At 39.2% G+C, this 22,127-nt stretch overlaps 1 long non-coding RNA gene and 1 pseudogene across 2 annotated transcripts in view; one reads left to right on the forward strand and one right to left on the reverse strand.

The window, feature by feature from the left end:
- The first annotated feature begins 8,941 nt into the window (after positions 1 to 8,941).
- Positions 8,942 to 9,949, forward strand: LOC110301805 (annotated as a pseudogene). The gene has a single exon (XR_002378740.1). The product of XR_002378740.1 is annotated as a receptor of activated protein C kinase 1 pseudogene (transcript).
- A 10,319-nt stretch (positions 9,950 to 20,268) lies between these two features.
- The window catches only part of LOC110301806, a 63,311-nt gene continuing 61,452 nt past the window's right edge, over positions 20,269 to 22,127 (reverse strand). The window contains exon 4 of the long non-coding RNA XR_002378741.1: positions 20,269 to 20,561. This is a non-coding gene — a long non-coding RNA (uncharacterized LOC110301806). The remainder of the gene's footprint in view (positions 20,562 to 22,127) is intronic.

The following is a 22,127-nucleotide window of genomic DNA, read 5'->3' on the forward strand; positions in this document are numbered from 1 at the left end:
CTTCATGTGGATGAGTAAGCTGAAAATCCACCTTGTAAAGAAAGAAAAAGCACACTGAAATGGAAGAGGGTGTAATGATGGATATTGGATCACAGTAAAAGTGACTGTGCAGACTCTAGTCTCTGAAGCATTTAAAGAAATGTCGAGTGTACTTGGATGCCTTAAAGGGGTGTTATGGTTGTTTTGTTTTGTTTTCAAAGTGGAAACCTATGTTCTAGGAGTCCTGCCCTTATTATGAGTACACATTATAAATTCCAAATCAATAAAAACTCTCCTCCAATGGGAAACACAAGTCTACAATTTTCAATCCCCAGTCTTAATGCCAGGAACCTATTAGGGATGCTCACTTCTGACCATCCACCAGGGCAATCCAGGCATCCTCCCCCAACCCCAGGCTGGGGGATGAGAGGGTCACTCCAGCAGCTGTGGAGGGTCTGCTGTCAGGCAGTATGTAGAAGAGAAGAGCACATAGAGGGGAGAGGGGCCATTCTTACCAGCCAGATGGGATGTAGAATCACTATGGAGATGTGCTACTAGTGCTAGATTGGCTTGAGGAGATAAGAAGAGTTGTAATTGTGGGAGGCACCATTGCATAGACTACAGTCCCTACATGGAAGAAGCAGATGAGGAAAAGCATCACTTGCTCTCTGGTGTGGGTCCCTGAACACAATGTGACTAGCTGAGCTGCCTTACTGTCCTGCTGCCATCCACCATGTGAACAGCACACTTACACTGTGAACCCAAATAAGCCCTCCCATGACTTGATTCTGTCTAGAGTTTGAGCAAAGCAACAAAGAAAAAAACAATCAAAGTATCTTAGTGTTCTAGTTTCTTTTATTTAAAGATTTATTTATTTAGTTAGGTTTTTTTTTTTTTTGAGACAGGGTTTCTCTGTATATCCATGGGTGTCCTGGAACTCACTTTGTAGAGCAGGCTGGCCTCAAACTCAGAAATCCACCTGCCTCTGCCTCCTAAGTTCTGGGATTAAAGGTGTGCACCGCCACTTTCCAACTGATTTATTTTATTTTACTTATGTGTGTGTGTGTCCACCTGTACATGGGTACATGGGTGTCCATGGAGACCAGAAAAAGGTGTCAGATTTCCCGGAGCTGAAGTTGTAACCTTCTGTGAGCTACCCAATATAAATTCTAGGAAGCAAACACCAGTTCTCTGGAACAGCATCAATCAAGCAGTCTGTCCAGCCTGTTCTGGTTTTGTTGTTGCTGTTGTTGTTGTTCATTTGTTTGTTTTTATGGTTTTTTTAAAAAATGTGTATTCTGTTTTACTCCCTTTTTAATTAATATGCCTTTGAGGGTGCCTAAAAACTGAGTTTTATGAAAATGTCTTATTTATATCCTGTAAGCCTTCTTGATTAGGAATATTTTGTCTTCCTCTTATCATAACCAGCAGGCCCATGCTGATATGTTATTATTTACCAAAACTCTGTAGCTCAGAAAGGGGCTTACTGCTAGTGTAGTATATAATATGGGTTTAGATACAGTGCTTCTCATTCTCCAATCATGATCTGTATAAGGTCACATATCAGATACCCTGCATCTCGTATATTACATTACAATTCATAAGAGCAGCCAAATTGCAGTTATGTGATAGCAATGAAAATAATTGTATGGTTGGGAATAATTGTTTGGTATGTATGTTGTATAGTTCCACAACGTAAGGAACTATGTTTAGGGGAGGATATTAGGAAGGTTTGGCAAAATCCCTCCCTTATCTTTTTGTGACTTGATAGTTCTTTTTAAAATTAAATTACAGAATAACATTTTGAATACTACAGTTTATCCATTTACTTGTTGAAGAACAAATCGGTCGTTTCCAACTTTACTTGATTCTGAATAAAGCTTACACTGAAATCATGCACAGGACTTTTGCTGACGGAGTTCTCAAGTCCTTTGGGTGGAATATTGAAGACATGTTTGCCAGTTCATAAATCTGTGTTTGGTTTGAACAAAACTATAAAACTATCTTCCAACGGAGCTATACCAGTGACTCCAGCACCAGCAAAGGAGCATTCTGGTTGCTTCCCATCTTGTCAGCATTGGTCACTATTGTGGATTTTACATTCTTGATAGTGAGTTATCCTGTGGCTCTGCTCTGCTGGCAGTCCTGTGATGGTGTGTGATGCCTATGATCCATCTTAGCTCCATCTGTGCATCTGTAGTTTGTTGGTGAGTTGTCTGTTCTATCTTCCTTTGCATGCTATGTTTAGGTATTTGTTTCTTATCATTGAGAAGAGTTTTCATACATTTCAGATGTATGATCCCTGAGTCTAAGAGTTTTGCAAAGATTTTCTCTCAGCCTATGACTCCTACATTCATTAGACTAATGGTGTCTTTCACAGAGCAAAATGTTTTGATGTGTATCATGATGGATTTGCTAGTATGTTCCTACATGTGTTTTGGGCATTGTGGGTAGCCATCACCAAATCATAGGTCACTTAGGTTGTCTCCTGTGTGTCACATTCTTTATATCCTTTCAGTGTGAAATCAAATTATTGATTTTTAGTTCATTTTTGTGAATAGTAGAAGATATTTTATGTTTGTTTGTGAATGTTTATGTGTTCTAGCACTGCTTGTTGAGAAAGGTATCATTCTGCATTCTATTGCCCTTGTTCTTAAGAAAGACTTACCTACTGTTTGTGTAGATCTATAGCCGGACTTTCCATCCTAATGTATTGATTCACTGGTCTATTCTTCTCGGCTTGACAGTGTGCATTTCAAAATCAGTTAGTGTTGCTAGGCTTGTTGCTGCACACATTTAATCCTAGCACTCAGACATAGAGACAGGCAGATCTTTGTAAATTTAAAACCAGCCTCATCTGTGTAGTAAATTCCTGTAGGCTTAGATGTTTCTCTAAACCTACCTTATTTAGGTTCTAGAATGCTTCAACATCCCTTCTAGCCCATAAACTAGAGGTGGGGGGGGGGAGGTTTATAGGAAAAGGGAGTTTTGAACCTGTTTAGAAATAGTTCTTTGGGGCAATTCCTATCTTTGTTGTTAGGATATTAGCAGTTCAGACTAACAGCAAACAACAAACACGAATCAGTAGCAACAGTCCAGTACAATAGCAAACACCAAACAAGAATCAGTGTCAGTGGCTCCATGCATTTCTCTCTATGAAGTGAACACCAGCAAAGACCAGCAAAGACTTTCATGACCAGCGAAGACCAGTGAAGTGTTGCAAGGCATAGCAATGCAACAACATCCTTTCATTGTCTGTGGGGTTCTACTTACACTCTTTCCAAACATTGCACCCTCTCAAGCCTCTGCTTCACCAAAAATATCTGCTCACAAGACAGCTTCCAGACAAACATCACGTGGCGCAACTGAGTTTCCAAAGAAACCAGAAATCTTCACTTCAAACTCCAGGCTTCCCAGGCCTACATAGGAAGACCCTTTATCAAAATTAAAAAGCAAAAAAAAACAAAAAAAAATACAAGACAAATCAAAACAGGTAGTAGTGTTATTACTTGCTAGACCTGTGGTTAGCATTGAAAGTAAGACTGTACACCAACTAGAAATGGACTGACATCTTAATAATATCAGACATCTCTATCTATGTGTGCGGCATATGTATTTATTTATATCTTTTAATTCTTTCATGAGATTCTTGTACTTTTCTCACACAGATTTCCCATATGTTTTGATTGATTTCTTTCCTAACTGCTCACTTCTGGTGCCATGCAAATGACATTGCAGTTTTAATGAGAACTTCAGTCACTCTCCACTTTTACATAGAGATGTGTTTAGATTTCTTGTATTAACCTGCTGTCCTGTATACTTGCTGCAACCATTTCTTAGTTTCAGGACTTCATGGTTATTGATTCCTTGTCATTTTCTACATAGATAATCATGATAACTGTGGATGAAGTTTCATTTCTTACAAATATATATGTTTTCTAAATGCTTTCCTGGGTTTATTGCATTGAGATTTCCAGTGCAGTTTATTGTTATTTTTGAGATTGAATTTTTAATTACATCTCTTCTTTCCCTTTCCTCCCTCCAAACCTTTCCATATTGTTATTGCAGGCATATAAGTATTTGGATTTACATACATATCCCCAGATATAACATGTTGAGTTATATAATGTTGCTTGTATCTATGTTTTCATAGCAAACTCTTTGGCACTAGAAAATCAACTGATGTGATCTTCCCTAGGGAGGGCCATCTCTCCCATCTTATCTTTATTCTATTGCCTGGCATTCTTTGTGTAGGATTGAAGCCTTGTGGGCTTTTTCTCATGAAGTTTGGCATAATTGTCTTCTCTTTATTCAGCTCACATTTAGTTTAGCCATGTTGGTTGTTTTTACAGTTGCAGATTCTGATGTTACTAAGAGACACAATCTCATAGGAAAATTCCTAACCCTCTGGCTATTACAATTCCATCCCTCTTCTTTGATTTTCCCTGAGCCTTAGGTGGGGGAGTGTTCTGTAGCTGTATCTATTGGGACTACACTCCATAACTGTGCATATTGGTTGGTTGTAGATTTTTTTCAGTCTTCTCTGTTGCTAAGATTCCTTGATGAGAGACAAAAACTGCACTTATTTATATGTATAAGGACAAATCTTTATAAATTGTTAAGGATTATACTGGTGTAGTAAATTAGTGGCTGTAAATTATCTTTCAATAATCATGATTTCATTAGCAGTGATTAGTTAGTTAAGTTTCCAGTATCAGACATGGTTTCCTGCTTGTTGAGCAGATCTTAAGTCCACTTAAAGATCTGTTGGTTCCAGTGTACTTTGAAAAGCAGCAGTGGAAGAGGCATTTTGCTCCTGCCCCTGGTATTAGTAGAAATCTTCAAATTTCTCATCATTACACAGAATTTTGACTGTGGGTTTTGTGTAGTGTTCTTGACCCTGTTTAGAAACTTCTTGCTATTCTTGCTGAAGATTTTTTATCATGGTGAGATATTAGATTTTGTTAAGCTGTTTTGCTTGAATATTAACATAATCACATGAATTTTCTTCTTTAGCACTGACATGATGAATTGCATTCATTACTGTCACATGTTGAACCAGTCTTGCATGTATGAAATATGTTCAGATTGGTCATGGTATATATTTTTCTTATATATTGCTGTATTAAATTCATTAATCTTTTTATTGAGAATTTTTACATGTATATTTGTGAGGTGTACAGACTTGTAGTAATTTCTTATAATATATTTATCTGCTTGAATATTGACATGATGCTCTCATTGTACAATGAGTTCGAGGTACACAGACCTCATGTTTGTAGATTCCATTTGTATGCATTAAACTGACCTTTTATCAAAAATATATGAAACTGGCTGGAGAAATAGGTCCATGTTTAGAATACTTGTTGCTCTTACAAAGGACCCAAGTTCCATACCTAATACCTACTATACAGCTCAAGTTCTGAGGGATAGAGGCCTTCCTCTGACTTCTGCAGTTACCAGGCATAGACATACATACATACATACATACATACATACATACATACATATATACATACACACATACATACATACAGGCAAACACTCATGTACAGACAATAAAATAAATAAGTCTTTAAAAACATGAAACAAATAGCATTCCTACAGAACATGTCTAGGCATATTTCTTGTCATATTCTTAAATATCACAGCACAACTGTTCACATGGCTTTCTGCTATACTCTCCTTTGTTTTGGTTAGAAGACAACTCTAAGGCTCATGTATTGGTATATTGGTCCTGAATATTGAAAGGATCCCTGTGGTCCTTGAGGAAGACACTGCCCTTGAAAGTTATCATAAGAAGAAGTGAGTTGTTATAAAGTAGCTAGCCTAACTAATCATACTCCCTGGCTCTCCTTGTCACCATGTGATCTTGTTTTCATATGATCAGTTACCATGATATAACCTGACATGAAAAGCAACCAAGGAAACCATCACCAAAAGTACTGCTAAGGCTTTTAAAACTATTTTAGACACTAATACTTTGAGCTAGACAAAACTCTTTTCTCTGTGAGTAATCCAGTCATGGGTATTTTATTACACCAAAATAATATATGCTACATTAGTAAGGGTTCTTTAAAGCAACACACACACACAATCTTTATAGTAGAATGCAGTGAAATTTTTTACATGTATAGTGCAGTATGCTGGCTGTAAAGCCTAAGACTAAACAGTCCAAGGACTTAGAGGAAAATCAAGTATATATTATAAAAGGGGATTTATTATACTGACTTGTAGAGTATGGCACAGGTAGCCAAAAATGGTTGACTCATGACAGAAAAAACAAGAATTCAATAGTTGTTCAGTTCACAAGGCTGACTGTCAGCATGAATGTGCGTAAGGGAAACACTCATCCATTGCTAGAAGGAATGAAAATTTGTACAGCCACTATGAAAATCAGTATGGTGGTTCCTCATGAAGATGGGAATCAATCTACCTCAAGCTCCAACTATACCTACCATTCCTGAGCATATACGAATGGATCCTTCATACTACTATAAAGACACTTGTGTAAGCGTGTTCATTGCTGTTGTATTCATAATAGCCAGAAATTGGAAATTCCCTACATATTAGTCAATGGATGAATGAATAAGAAAAATATGCTGTATTTACATAATAATACTCAGCTATTAAAAATTAAATAATGAAATTCAGAGGTAAATGAATAGAACTAGAAAAAAAATTATCCTTAGTGGGTTAACTCAGACCCAGAAAGAAATATGGTACATTTTCATTTATATGTGGGTCTTTCCTGTTAAGCCATTGATAAGAAAGCTATAATCTGTATAACTACAGAGGTTAAGTAAAGAGTAAGAGACTATGAAGGAAGGAGAGAATCTCTCTAGGAAGGGGAAATATAATAGATAGTTATGGATGGATTTGGGACAGGGTCCTGGAATCAGAGGATCAAATAAGAAAAGGGAAAAAGAGGGGAATGAAGGAGGGAATATATGGAGGGAGAGCTAAAAGTATGGGGCATTTGAGGGGTCATATCAAAACCTAATAAAGTAGAGGCTATCTAAAATATATAAATGTATGAAGACTATCTTTTTTTTTTTTAAGATTTATTTATTGATTATATGTAAGTACACTGTAGCTGTCTTCAGACACTCCAGAAGAGGGAGTCAGATCTCGTTAAGGATGGTTGTGAGCCACCATGTGGTTGCTGGGATTTGAACTCCGGACGTTCGGAAGAGCAGTCGGGTGCTCTTACCCACTGAGCCATCTTACCAGCCCCCGTATGAAGACTATTTAAAAGAAATTTTCAAATAATAGGATAAACATATCCCAAACTGGACATCTTTCAGCACAAAATGAAGCTTCCAGTACTAGGAATGGGTTACATCTAATATAGTTTATAGCCAAAGGGGTCTCATGGGAACCCCCAAATAACCCAACCTATTGCCCAAGTTATTAAAAGCTTTTCCCAAACTGATGGTAAGGCCCTATTGCTGGAGACAAATTCTACACAATTCACTGAACACAGAGAAGTCAAGCTGGTGCAAACCTTCACCCCTACTGAACAGTTCATGGTATAGGAAGGTACTCCATACTACCAAAGGAGAAAGGTAAACACCAACCCAGCTACATACCCTGTGATCTACAACAGTGACCTAACTGCAAGATATGCCAGTACAGTGGTGGCTAAAGCTTATGGGAGTGACCAATCAATATCTGATTTAAGTTAAGGCTAACTCTATGAGAAAGAAACCATAGCCAATGCTGCTTGAGTGTCTAAGAATCTAAGACAAGATAGGCCAGGGATTAAGGAGAAAACCAAATATAACTGTTCTGCTGAAGAAACATAGCAATAAAGTTACTCCTGATGATAATCTGCTGTATTCAGATATCGGTTTCTTGCTCAGCCATCATCAGAGAAGCTTCCTCCTGCAAAAGATGGGAACAAATATAGAGACCCACAGCCGGACAATATCAGTGAGAGACTTTAGGATACTCATTCCAACATGGGATAATGGCATTAAATCCCTCTCCTCAGGGCTCAGAGAAATTTATGGAAGAGGAGATTCAGAGAGCATAAAAGCCAGAGGGAATAATGGACACCAGGGAAACAAGGCCTTCTAGACCCAGCAGGACTGATGAGCATATGACCTCATGATGACTTGGATAGCATGCACAGGTCCTGTACTGCTCTGCACCAGATGGGGTCCTAGAGCTAAAACGATATGTGGACACATGCCCAGAAGCTATCTCCAACTGATAGCCACTGCAAATGAAAAAACTTAGCCTTCTCCAAGGGAGTCTCAGTAGAGAAACAAACCACTCTTAAGGCTCAGCCCCATACCTAGCAGTAGATGACCAACACACAACAGCATCTTTAGAGGATCTTTGTCTCATAATATGAAGTCAGTGCATTGAGTACATATCATGGCTTGTTTGTTTGTTTGTTTGTTTTATTTAGACTTCTGTATGTGCAACTGTGTGTGCCTCTGCATCTATATGTGTTTCTTGTGCTTTTGCTACTGTTTTGGCTCTGCTTGTTGTTTGGTTGCTTTGTCCTATTTCAATCTCTTTGAATTCATTTTATCTTATTTGATTATTATTCCTTGGATGCTTATTTGTTTTCTAATGAGAGACAGAATGGGTGCAGATACAGATGAGAGTAGAAGAAGGAGCAGGACCTACCTCTACTTAGAATATACTGCCTGAAGAAAATATATTTTCAATAATAATAAAAAGTGTTGGATGTCTCAGTACTCCCAGACTGTCACTTGAGGAGACCTGGAGATTTTAAGTTTATGTTGAAATCCCTAAGCTGAAGACAAGTAGACAAAAACCAAAGATTAATTCTTGTGTGGCATTTTATCTGGGTTGCATTCACAAGGTGACATCCACACTTGGGATAGTCCTTCATGCTTCAAATAATCTGATTAAGAAAATATTTGGGGGTGGTGCTTGGCTCTCAGAGCTATCCGGTGCCATCCTTGTCGCTGCGGCGACCCTCAAATCAACTGCAGCCATGACGGAGCAGATGACCCTTCGTGGGACCCTTAAGGGCCATAATGGATGGATAACACAGAGCGCCACCACACCGCAGTCCCTGGACATGATCCTGTCTGCGTCTCGAGACAAGACCATCATCATGTGGAAGCTGACCAGAGATGAGACCAACTATGACATACCACAACATGCTCTGCGAGGTCACTCCCACTTCGTTAGTGATGTTGTTATATCCTCTGATGGTCAGTTTGCCCTCTCGGGCTCCTGGGACGGAACGCTGCGCCTCTAGGATCTCACAACGAGCACCACCACAAGGCAATTTGTCGGCCACACCAAGGATGTGCTGAGTGTGGCCTTCTCCTCTGACAACCGGCAGAATGTCTCTGGGTTCTGAGACAAGACCATAAAGTTGTGGAATACTCTGGGTGTCTGCAAGTACACCGTCCAGGATGAGAGTCATTCAGAATGGGTGTCTTGTGTCCACTTCTCCCCGAACAGCAGCAACCCTATCATCTCCTGCAGATGGGACAAGCTAGTCAAGGTGTGGAATCTGGCTAACTGCAAGCTAAAGACCAACCACATTGGCCACACTGGCTACCTGAACACAGTGACTGTCTCTCCAGATGGATCCCTCTGTGCTTCTGGAGGCAAGGATGGTCAGGCTATGCTGTGGGATCTCAATGAAGGCAAGCACCTTTACACTTTAGATGGTGGGGACATCATCAATGTCTTGTGCTTCAGCCCCAACCGCTACTGGCTCTGTGCTGCCACTGGTCCCAGTATCAAGATCTGGGACTTGGAGGGCAAGATCATTGTAGATGAATTGAAGCAAGAAGTTATCAGCACCAGCAGCAAGGCAGAACCACCCCAGTGTACCTCTTTGGCATGGTCTGCTGATGGCCAGATTCTGTTTGCTGGCTATACAGACAACTTGGTGCGAGTATGGCAGGTAACTATTGGTACCTGCTAAAAGTTTTATGACAAAGTCTTAGAAATAATCTGACTTTCTGAAAAAAAAAAAGAAGAAAAAGAAAAAAGAAAATATTTGGGATCTTGGGTGTGAACTCAGAGGAGGGTCCCAAGGTCCCCAGAGGACTCTCCACGCTGCAGGCACCCTAGCACACCCAGGTTCTTGAGATCACTGGTGAGTGGAACACAACATCTGTTCCAAAAAATCCCAGAGGGTCTTGTGCCAGCAGGAACAGGAATAAAGAAAACCCATCTGACCAGTGGCTGGGGTTTGTTCAGGTCAGCACCAGCCCTGCGCCATCTTGGGTGTGAATTCAGAGGGCCCTAGCACACCCAGGTTCTTGAGATCACTGGAGAGTGGAACATAACATCTGTTCAAAAAAATTCCGGAGGGTCTTGTGCCAGCAGGAACAGAGACAAAGGAAACCCGCCCAACCAGCAGCTGGGGTTCATTCCAGTCAGTGCCAAACCTGCACCATCTTGGGCCTGAACTCAGTGGGCTTAGCACACCCAGGATCTTGGGATCACTGCAGGAACAGAGACAAAGGAAACCCACCCAACTGGCAGCTGGGATTTGTACTGGTGGCTCCAGCCCCACACCATCTTGTGTGCGAACTCGGTGAGCCCTAGCACACCCAGGATCTTGGGGTCACTTAGACCAGTCTACACAGGAGAGCTTGTGGGCCACAAAAGCAACAGAGCTTCTTAAACAGTGTCCCCTCTGGCCTTCATCCTCAGCCAGGAGGCAGAGCTGAGAGACCAGGAGGCAGATCCCTGGGCACCTTCCCCACAAGAGCAGAGTCGGCTTCCAGGACTCATGAGATAGATCTGAGTTCCAGAATGCTGTGCACCTTCCCTGAAAGAGGAGAGCTTGCCTGCAGAGAGTGCTCTGACCACTGGGATTCAATAGAGTGTTGGACTCTCAGGAGTGCTGACAGAGGCTAAAGAATCAAAGGAGGAACAAACTCCAGCCAGAGGCAGCTAGAACATCGAAAAACAGAGATTACCAGATGGCAAAAGGCAAATGGAAGAATCTTACTAACAGAAACCAAGACCACTTGGCAACATCAGAACCCAGTACACCCACCACAGCAAGTTCTGGATACCCCAACACACAAAAAAAGCAAGAGTCGGATATAAAATCATATCTCATGATGCTGGTAGAATATTTTAAGAAGGTCATTAATAACTCACTTAAAGAAATACAGGAGAACACTGCTAAGTAGGTAGAAGTCCTTAAAGGGGAAGCACAAAAATCCCTCAAACAATTACAGGAAAACACTAATAAACAGGTAGAAGTCCTTAAAGAGGAAACAAAGAATCCTATAAAGAGTTACAGGACAACACAAACAAACAGGTGAGAGAAGTGAACAAAACCATCCAAGACCTAAAAATGGAAGTAGAAACAATGAAGAAAACCCAAAGGGAGAGAAACCTGGAAATAGAAATCTTAGGAAAGAAATCAGAAACCATAGATGTGAGCATCAGCAACAGAATACAAGAGAAGGAAGAGAGAATCTCCGGTGAAAAAGATTCCATAGAGAACATGGACACAACAATCAAAGAAAATGTAAAATGCAAAAAGACCCTAACTCAAAACATCCAGGAAATCCAGGACACAAGGAGAAGACCAAACCTAAGGATAATAGGTATAGATAAAAATAAAGATTTGCAACTTAAAGGGCCAGTAAATATCTTCAACAAAATTATAGAAGAAAACTTCCCAAACCAAAAGAAAGAGATGCCCATGAACAAACAAGAAGCCTACAGAACTCCAAATGGACTGGACCAGAAAAGAAATTCTTCCAAACACATAATAAGCAGAATATCAAATGCACTAAAGACAGAATATTAAAAGCAGTAAGGGAAAAAGGTCAAGTAACATATGAAGGCTGGCCTATTATAATTACACCAGACTTTCACCAGAGACTATGAAATCCAGAAGATCCTGGACAGATGCTATGCAGACCCTAAGAAAACACAAATGCCNGCCTAGGCTACTATACCCAGCAAAAATTTCAATTACCATAGATGAAGAAACCAAAGTATTCCATGAAAAAAAAAAATTCACACAGTATCTTTCCATGAATCCAGCCATTCAAAGGATAATAAAGGGAAAACTCCAACACAAAGGAGGGAAATTATGCCCTAGAAAAAGCAAGGAAGTAATCCTTCAACAAACCTAAAAGAAGATAGCCACAAGAACAGAATTCCAACTCTAACAACAAAAATAACAGGAAGCAACAATTCCTTTTCCTTAATATCTCTTAATATCAACTGACTCAATTACCCAATAAAAAGACATAGACTAGTAGACTGGCTACACAAACAGGACCCAACATTTTGTTGCTTACAGGAAACCCACCTCAGGGAAAAGGACAGACACTACCTCAGAGTAAAGGGCTGGAAAACAATTTTCCAAGCAAATGGTCTGAAGAAACAAGCTGGAGTAGTCATTCTAATATCGAATAAAATTGACTTCCAATGCAAAGTTATCAAAAAAGACAAAGGGGGCACTTCTTACTCATCAAAGTTAAAATCAAGCAAGATGAACTCTGAATTCTGAATATCTATGCTCCAAAAACAAGGGCAGCCACATTCATTAGGGAAACTGTAGTAAAGTTCTAAGCACACATTGTCCCTCACACAATTGTAGTGGGAGACTTCAACATCCCACTCTCATCAATGGACAGATCCTGGAAACAGAAACAAAACAGAGACACATGGACACTAACAAAAGTTATGAAACAAATGGATTTAATTGATATCTACAGAACATTTTATATTAAAACAAAAGGATATACCTTCTTCTCAGCTCCACATGGTACCTCTTCCAAAACTGACCACATAATTGGTTATAAAACAGGCCTCAACAGATACAAAACTATTGAAATTATCCCAAGCATCCTATCTGACGACCAAGAACTAAGGCTGATATTCAATAACATAAATAATAGAAAGTCAACATTCATGTGGAAACTGAACAACACTCTTTTCAATGATACCTTGGTCAAGGAAGGAATAAAGAAAGAAATTAAAGACTTTTTAGAGTTTACTTAAAATGAAGCCACAGCATACCCAAACTTATGGGACAAAATTAGAGCAGACCTAAGAGGAAAACTCATAGCCCTGAGTGCATCCAACTAGAAACTAGAGAGAGTATATACTAGCAGCCTGACAGCACACCTAGAAGCACTAGAACTAAAGGAAGCAAATTCACCCAAGAGGAGTAGATGGCAAGAAATAATCAAACTCAGGGCTGAAATCAACCAAGTGGAAACAAAAAGAACTATTCAAAGTATCAACCAAACCAAGAGCTGGTTCATTGAGCAAATCAACAATATAGATAAACCCTGAGCCAGACTAACTAGAGGGCACAGGGACAGCATCCTAATTAACAAAATCAGAAATGAAAAGGGAGACATAACAACAGATCATGAGGAAATCCAAAACACCATCAGATCCTACTACAAAAGGCTATACTTAACAAAACTGGAAAACCTAGATGTATTGGACAACTTCCTAGACAGATACCAGGTACCAAAGTTAAATCAGAATCAGATTAATGATCTAAACAGTCCCATTTCCCCTAAAGAAATAGAAGCAGTCATCAATAATCTCCCAAAAAAAAAAAAAAAAAAGCCCAGGACCAGATGGGTTTAGTGCAGAGTGATATCAGACCTTCAAAGAAGACATAATTCCAACTCTCCTCAAACTATTCCACAAAATAGAAACAGAAGGTAATGTACCCAATTCATTCTATGAAGCCACAATTACTCTGATACCTAAACCACACAAAGTTCCAACAAAGAAAGAGAACATCAGACCAGTTTCACTTATGAGTATTGATACAAAAATACTCAATAAAATCCTCACAAACTTAATCCAAGAACACATCAAAACAATCATCCATCATGACCAAGTAGGTTTCATCCCAGGGATGCAGGGATGGTTTAATATATGGAAATTCATCAACGTAATCCACTATATAAACAAACTCAAAGACAAAAACCACATGATCATCTCGTTAGATGCTGAGAAATCATTTGACAAAATCCAACACCCCTTCATGATAACATATTTGGAAAGATCAGGAATTCAAGACCCATACCTAAACATGATAAAAGCAATCTACAGCAAACCAGTAGCTAACATCCAAGTAAATTGTGAGAAACATGAAGCAATCCCACTAAAATAAGGGACTAGACAAGACTGTCAACTTTCTCCCTACCTATTCAATATAGTGCTTGAAGTCCTAGCCATAGCAATTCAACAACAAAAGGACATCAAGGGGATAGGAAGAAGCCAAAATATCACTATTTGCAGATGATATGATAGTATATATAAGTGTCCCCAAAAATTCCACCAGAGAACTCCTAAACCTGATAAATAGNTTCAGTGCAGTAGCTGGATAGAAAATTAACTCAAANAAATCAATGGCCTTTCTCTACACAAATGATAAATGGACTGAGAAAGAAATTAGGGAAACAACACCCTTCACAATAGTCACAAATAATATAAAATTCCTTGGTGTGACTCTAACTAAGGAAGTGAAAGATCTGTATGATAAGAACTTCAAGTCCCTGAAGAAAGAAATTGAAGTAGATCTCAGAAGATGGAAAGATCTCCCATGCTCATGGATTGGCAGGATNAATATAGTAAAAATGGCTATCTTGCCACTGCTTGTGGACGTTGTACATCGTGGTGCGCACTAGGCTCCGCACCACGATGTACAACGTCCACAAAAAAAGTAGGGAAAAGTCTCAAAGATATGGGCACAGGGGAAAAATTCCTGAACAGAACAGCAATGGCTTGTGCTGTAAGATCAAGAATTGACAAATGGGACCTCATAAAATTGCAAAGCTTCTGTAAGGCAAAAGACACTGTCAATAAGACAAAAACGCCACCAACAATTGGGAAAGGATTTTTACCAATCCTAAATCTCATAGAAGACTAATATCCAATATATACAAAGAGCTCAAGAAGCTGGACTCCAGAAATTCAAAAAACCCCATTAAAAATGGGGTACAGAGCTAAACAAAGAATTCTCAACTGAGGAATACTGCAGGGCTGAGAAGCACCTGAAAAAAAAATGTTCATCATCCTTAATCATCAGAGAAATGCAAATCAAGACAACCCTGAGATTCCACCTCACACAAGTCAAAATAGCTAAGATCAAAAATTCAGGTGACAGCAAATGCTGGTGAGGATGTGGAGAAAGAGGAACACTCCTCCACTGCTGGTGGGATTGTAAGCTTGTACAACCATTCTGGAAGTCAATCTGGAGGTTTCTCAGAAAATTGGACATAATACTACCAAAAGATCCAGCAATACTTCTCCTGGGCATATACCTAGAAGAAGTTCCAACTGGTAACAAGAACACATGCTCCACTATGTTCATAGCAGCCTTACTTATAATATCCAGAAGCTGGAAAGAACCCAGATGTCCCTCAACAGAAGAATGGATACAGAAAATGTGATACATTTACACAATGAAGAAAATGTGATACATTTACACTACTCAGCTATTAAAAACAATGGATTTATGAAATTCTTGGACAAATGGATAGATCTGGAGGATATCATCCTTAGTGAGGTAACCCAATCACAAAAGAAGTCATTAGATATGCACTCACTGATAGGTGAATATTAGCCCAGAAAATATATATTTGTTGGAGTGCCACCATCTTGGGTTTTAGTTGATTCCAGACACAATCAAGTTGACAATCACATTTAACCATCACATATATGGTAATGAGTATTATAAGTGATCTATAGATATCTGGAGTGTATAGAGAGATGTCAGTTATATAAATTATTGCACCGTTCTCTATAATGGGTATGAGCATCCACAAAGTTACTCCCACATAGCCTCACTTCATCTCTTGATATCTACCTTAGTCCCTTCTAAGAGAGTATTCACAGTGACCACATGTCTCCTTCAATGACCAAGCTTCCAAAAATAATGTTAGAGGACAAATCACATCTCAACTATTTAAATAGTTGTAGTACTTTACTATATAGCATGTGTGTTCAATATAAATACAGATTTGTCCCATGTTCAGCTGAATACACACACTCATATACACATATAGGTTTGAGGGGAGGGCATCTGAGAACCACCACCAAGTCAATAGAATGGGCATCCAGACTTATTTTCTAGGAGAGATTGCAAAGACCTAGGATGATTTTTCTCTTAAACATTTTGTAAATTTTCCACCAAGCACACCAGGATTTATGCTTTCATTCTGGGGCAGAAGGTATAATTGTTCCATTCTAATAAACATGTACCTAGTTAAATCGTCTATTTTTTTTTCATGAATTCGGATAAACTTTGCATTTCAATGGCTTCCTCAGTCTTATGTGCCTTTTCAAATTTGATTATCTTTTAACCTTTAAATTTTCAGGAATCCATACAAATGTCTTCCTGCTCATATCTGATAGGAGGGATTTGTAACTCTTCTGTTTCTCTTAGTTAACCTAGGAGTGTATTTATCAATTTCATTGATGTTTTCAAAGAGCTGTCTTTGGTTCTGTTGGTTGTCTCTATTGATTTCCCACTTTAAAAATCACTGATTCTTGTTTTACTGTTTACTTTTTGCTGTTAACTTACTTTGAATTTTTCTCTATTTATTGGAGCTTCCTAAGGTAGATGCTGAGCATATTAACCTTGAACTTTTCTTGTAAACTTATGTATTCTGTACTAAAAATATCTCTCTTGCCATTAATCCCACTGAATCCCACAGATTTTGAGGAATGATTTTAATTTTCATCACAATATTCCTTGGAGACTTTCTCCTTGAATCCTGTATTGCTTCGGTGCATGTTTCTGAATGTCCAAGTATTTATGAAGAGACCGGCTACCTTTTGTTGTTTATTATTGTTTATTTCTAGATCTTTTTTGATTGTCTGAGATCACGCTTTCCATGGTTTGGTATCTTTTAGATTTAGTGAGGTGTGTTTGAAAGCCCACGTTTTCTATCTGTGTACTCATTCCATGTGGTCTTGAGAGGAATGTGTGTGGTGATTGAAATCATCTCCTATGTCAGCTCATCAGATCTACATAACCAGTGGTGTTGTCTTCACATCCTCACTGGTCTCCTGCTATTAGATGTGTCCATTGATGATCCAGAAGTGCCACCATACCAATGGATTCAACCATTTCCCCTTGCACTTCTATCAAGTTTTATCTCCTTTGCCACTGTGATTAGGCATGGTCATTAAGAAGTATTATGTCTCCTAAGAAAGCCAAACTTATCATTATGAACTCTTTTATCCCCATCACTTTGCTTTCTCTGCAGTCTGCTTTTCTGTATATAACAGCATTAGATAGCCTTCCTTGGATTAATGTCAGAATATATCTCCATTACTTTATTTTTAATTTCTCTATATCTTTATAGCTAAACCATATGTCATAGACAGTGTATCAACTTGGACCCTATAGTATTTTTATACAACCTAACAGTATTTTTTCTTTAATAGTACAGTTAGGAAATTGATGTTCAAAATGCTTCCTGACATTTTTATTAAGTCCTACCATATGTGGTCTAGGTGTGATCTTGCATGCCTGTTATCTGAGCTTTAGGCAGAATATAGAAAAGTCAGAGCCATCATGAGCTATTATTTATCTGTTTCCTTGCTTATTTTCATTAGTTTCAGGTGATTTCTTGCAGTTAATTCATTTATTCAATACATTTACCTGTTTCAGAACTTAAATTCTTTTCTCTCTTAAAATATTTAGCCATGAAGTAGTAGCACACACCTTTAATACCAGCACTGGGAAGTCAGAGGCAGGTGGATCTCTGTGAGTTTGAGGCCAATATGGCCTATAGAGTAAATTCCAGGACAGCCAGGGCTACACAGAGAAACCATGTCTCAAAAAAAAAAAATTACCAGATGGAGGGATGGATGATGAATGGGTGGATGGATATATTGATAGACAGATAGATTCTCTGAGTCTTAGATGCCAAAAGTAGGTTTTCTTGGAGCTAATGTTTTATGTATTAGTGGGGCGGCATGGAATTTTGCAGACATGAGAATGTACCAGAGTTTATAGAGGACACTTTCTACCATGTGCAGGCTGAATGCCTCTTGTTTCTGTAACATGTGACACTCCAGGGTACCTGGCCGCTGGCTGATGCTCCAGTCTCTAGCTCCCTCCTCCTGTAAGGGCACAGTGGTCATGCAGGTACTTGAGATGCTTGTACTGACTTTCTACATGGCTTCTAGGGCTTGAGCTCAGGCCACTGTCCTTTCCCCTCAAGCACTTGCCAGCCAAGACATCTCACAGGCCCAGGGGTTTCGTTTGTTTATCTTGGTTTATTTTATTTTTTGATGGAAGGTCTACACTGTAGTACAGACTGTCCTCATACCCAAAGCAGTCTTCTTGCTTCAACTTCCTGAGGCTGGGATTATAAGTATGAGTCATCGTATGCCTCTTTTTCTCTTTTTATACCCTTTCTAGTTTTGATAGTACATTCTGTGTGCTTACTTTTTTTCTCTTAAAACATTAATTATACTTTCAAACTTTTTATCATCTTATTTTAGACTTATGATTTTTTTGAGTCTCCATTATACATTTATAGCTAGTTCTACCCCTTTTCTCAACGTATGCTATTGCACAAGTTGTGCAAGAACATTATATAGTACATTCTCAATTCCCACTGGCACCAGGTCCCTTATCTGATTGTGCATTGTTCACTTCTGTCATTTCTGTGACAAAGTACCTGACAGAAGCAACTTAAGGAACAAGGACTTGTTTTGCTTCATGTATAAAAGGAACTACCATCCATTACAGTAATGAAGGCCTGATGATCAGAGTCTGAGGTAGCTGGTAACATTGCAGCCATAGAGATAGTACCACATGCATTCAGGTGGTTTATCTCCTCTAAGTTACTCATATCTAGAAAATCCACCATATATCTATGTCTGGTACATCCTGGGTTTACATCCAGCCAGTTTGACAATGAAGATTTAACTTTACACATTGATCTTATGCATTTCACTTATTCAGAGCTATAATTATCAAATACATTTGTAGCTGTCATTAATTTGTTCAAAGTGCTATTTAGTTCATTAACTAAGTCTAAAAGAACAAAAGGATTCTATTACACATTCACTATTTATGTAGATCAAGATTATCCAACATTATTTTCCCTCTTTCTGAAACTTCTCATTTAACATTCAGCACAAGACACTATAGTAATAAAAGCTTCCTTCAAAGTTTTTCTTTGAAGATTTCTGTCCTTTCTCTTTTAAAGTAATTTTTGCTGGATCCAGGATTCTAGGTAGGTACTTTTGATTCAGTTCCTTAAACATATTGCCTCACCCTTGTCTTTCTATGATGCTTTCTGAAATTGTGATGGTTATTGCTGCCAACTTGATATATGTCTAATCAGCTGGCAAATGTGCAACTGAGTATGTCTTGATTACATTAACTGACCTGGGAAGACCCATCCACTGCAGTGAGTATCATTCCCTGTCTGAGATCCTGGATTCCATGGAGAAAGAAAATGGAACAGCAGCATGACTTTATCATTGCATCTCTTTCTGATTATAAACAGGATATAACTCTCCCCTCAAGCTCTTACCACTGTGACAATCCCACCATGATGGACTGGAACCTGGAACCATCACCAAAATTAAACTCTTTCTCACTTACATTGCTTATCAGAGCATTATCACAATAGCCAGATGCTCTGGGAATAATTAAAACAGCTTTCTACCTCCTTCTTCTCAAAACATAAATCAACTTTTCTTCTATATTTACCCTGAAAAATTAATGGCCTTTTGAAGCAAAGGAAAGTAAGTCACCTCCTTACAATTATCCCCTAGTGCTGAGACTTCCCTCCTGAGAGTAACCACACTGAACACCAGCAATCTGTCAATGTAACTGAGTTTTCTGATTTCCACAGAGACTTCTGCTCTGGAGTAGCCTATCTGGATAACCTGGGTATCCAAGTTTGCCTATGTCCTCAATTCTTTGTTGTATCTAACAAGAGTTGTAGATTTGACATTTGGTCAACTGTGTTCTTGTTAGGAAAGAGTGATGACTTCTAAGTTCCTTACATATGAGACCAAATGTGAAAACTGAAAACTGTTTAATATATTTTTTTTCTTGTAGAAGAATTTTGGCCATGTAAATGAACTGAGAAAACTATGCAGTAAGTTTCCATATACTTCACATGCCTGATGTCCTCCTTGATACCATCAGCCCTTACTATGGTTTGTGTGAGATACAAATGACCCAATACCAATGCATTATTAATAACCAACATCTGTAGTTCACTCCTAATTCTTCAACTCTCTATAATATTCTTTTTCTGTCAAAAGATCACTTTCAGTATAATATATTACCTTTTGTCTTCATATGTCTTTAGAATGCTCTTGTCTATGGCAGTTTCCTAGATCTTCCTCGCTTCTGATAGAAGCTTTTGAGGAATCAGACTCTGGTGTTTTGTTGCATGGGAGTTTGTCTGCTGTGGTTGTGATGGTTTTTCCAGGTGGTGAGCTTTGGTAGGAGGAGTGCCACAGTGGTGGGCACCATTCTCCTTGTATTCTATCCAGGATGCAGCATCTCAATCACACCTATCCATGTCTGTGCCAAGTTGATGGCCTGGTCAGCTTCAAAGCACACATCATCTTCTTTCCCCTGTCTAGAACAAAGTGAGTACTTGTCAAGATGATTTTCAACTGAGATCTGGCCCATGTATAGGCCTCTGTCCAACTGAGATACAGAAAGATGTGCATGTGAAAAGCCAAAAGCTGGGCGGTGAAGAGCACCTAAGATGCCCTCACTGTCAGCTCTCCCATCCACCTTCAGTGATTGTGTTTCAATAAACTTTCCTCAGTGCAGGGTCAGATCCCACACTGTATTCTCTGTGTCTCCAAACAGCTGGCTGACAGAATCAGGGCAGCCTTGGAAAATTTTCATGATTTGTTTGGAGCCATCACACAATCCCATAGGTCCAAGTTTCTACATCTCTAAAAAAGGTTGTATTTATACAGAGGGAGAGGGTAATAAGACTAGCATCTAGAAAGGCAAGGCAGCTTGGAATGAGCAATGACTCCTGTACCTGTCCAAGGACAGAGGAACAGCCTGGAAGCTGGGAGGACAGAAGCACAAGCAGATGCTGTGAGAGAAGTAGGTCAGGTTTCAGTCTGTAGGCTCACCGTGTAGGCTCTGGAGAACTTGACAAAGCTGCAGCAGATATTATTCAGTTATACACAGCTTCAAGAGAGAGAGTACTTGCATTTGGCCCACACAGATACCTGGATGGCATTTCTGTGCTTGTATGTTTCTCCATGGGTTGTATCTGGGACCCAGAGTAGTACTAGATAATAAGAAAGTGGTCGGAGAAAGAGGACAGTTTTCCAGAAGTTGAACTTTCTGTATTGAAAGCGGTGTCCCTCCATCTGAGACCCAGAAAAAGATGCAGACAGCTGGCTTCAGTTCATGGAGCTCCTTTCCAACATACTTCCTGGGGATCAAAATCTCTCCTGCTTCCTCCTCTTCCTCAGTTTCCTCATGAAAAGACCCTCCTCTCATCAGTCAGTTCTAAGAATGTATACATGTATGTACATTATATAGTTCACAGACATATATACACATATGTGCTCATGACTACAGACAAGTACCAACATGTATGCTCACAGGCATGTGTTCACATATCTGTACTGGCTCCTCCTCATCACCATGTATGTAGCGTTTACTCATTGACCCAAGTCACATTCCACCTCCTCTGCTACCATGTAATAATCACCAACAAACCCCTCACCATCACCTGGAATTGGTAGCTTGACTTGCATGTGAAACACCTATGGGTTCTTAGTTGTTGAAATTGTTTTCAGTCACAAATGAGGACAAGAGAATGGAAAAGTGTCTACAGCAGGCCTACTCAGGTCTACTCAGTTTCTGAATGAATGCTTTTACTCTATATTCATGTGGTCCCTGGGTTCAGTCAGAAGAAAATCATGTTTGTTTGGTTTTCTTTCTAGAAGAGACTGCATAGAGAGACTCTCTCTAAGAGAAAAGACCACCTCCCACTGTCTTGTTCACAATGTTACAATACCATGGTCTGATCAAGAGCCTAAGTGGGCACCCATGAGGTTGTAAGGTTAAAATTTGATCAAAACTTAGAAAACCCTCAGGCTGGAGAAGCTTGAAGCCTGATCCATACTACATTATGTATGTGTTGTGTGACTCAGGGTAGTTCATTATA

Source organism: Mus caroli, chromosome 9, assembly GCF_900094665.2.
Source record: "Mus caroli chromosome 9, CAROLI_EIJ_v1.1, whole genome shotgun sequence".
Lineage (NCBI taxonomy): Eukaryota > Metazoa > Chordata > Mammalia > Rodentia > Muridae > Mus > Mus caroli.